The sequence below is a fragment of the Arachis ipaensis genome, chromosome B06 (assembly GCF_000816755.2).
Source record: "Arachis ipaensis cultivar K30076 chromosome B06, Araip1.1, whole genome shotgun sequence".
Taxonomy (NCBI): domain Eukaryota; kingdom Viridiplantae; phylum Streptophyta; class Magnoliopsida; order Fabales; family Fabaceae; genus Arachis; species Arachis ipaensis.
In genome coordinates, this window is record NC_029790.2 from 105,967,189 (window position 1) to 105,968,289 (window position 1,101).

A 1,101-nucleotide genomic window follows, 5' to 3' on the forward strand; every position below is an offset into this window, starting at 1 on the left:
TTACGACTCCGTGTTTTTATTCTTGTTTGTATGCATCAAATGGCTATATATATATATATATATATATAGTTACGTAGGGAAAAACATGTTTTTTTCTGTATATGACAACAAAACTAGAATGTTGCATATTGCCAACTAGCTTATATGAAGAATATGGTATATATGGGATAGGATGGGAGACACGAATCTTGACGCGGTTTTACGTATAGATAAGCTTTTTTAAAAACTTTTTTTTATCTTTATATGAAATTTAAGAAATTCTGTATATGATAAAAGAAATGGAATTTTTTATTTCGATTTTTAGATAAATTTGGTTTGTAGATATCCGTGGGGATTATGCAATTGCTAATGACCTATGTATATAAAATTTATGTCAATGCCATATCGCAATATAAAAATCTACCTAACCACACCATACAGCTTTTTGGATTTGACTTTTTTTGCTCTTTCTCTAAATGATCTGATTTTATAAGGCAAGAATATTCTGGCAGATTTTTTTTTCAAAATTTTCTATTGGAGAAGAACAATGGCATGCTATTATTGGATAAAATAAATCGATCAGTTCATTAGGAATCACGGAGTCAGAAATAAGCAATTTTTTTTTAAATATATTTTATTCTTGCGCTCATTCAAAATTTACTTTTTCACCCCTTTTTTTCCTTCTCTACAACCACAGCACCATACCACTATCAATTGTCATTCTTCGACCACCAATTCCTATGCCGAAACCAAAATCATCGAAACATAAAAAAAAAAGGGAAAAAAGTGAATAATCAAATTTGTGGCAAGAGAAAAAGGGAAGAGATTTAAAATACGTCAAACATTTGAAAATTCATGTTTCATGATATGAAAAAACATGATCTGAGCAAATCTGAATCAAGCAAATTGAAGTAAAGAATGAAGATTGAGAGAAGAGGGATGAACTTCTCATTTCACAAATTGAAAATGAACTGAATTCTCATGAAGCTGGATCTTGGAGCTTATGTATGTGTTCCACAAGCAATCTCAGCCACACACTTAATTAACAACTTCTATCAGACTATTACTAACTCTAACTAACTTATCCTAACTAGTCATAACAAAACAAAGTTGAAAGTTCTA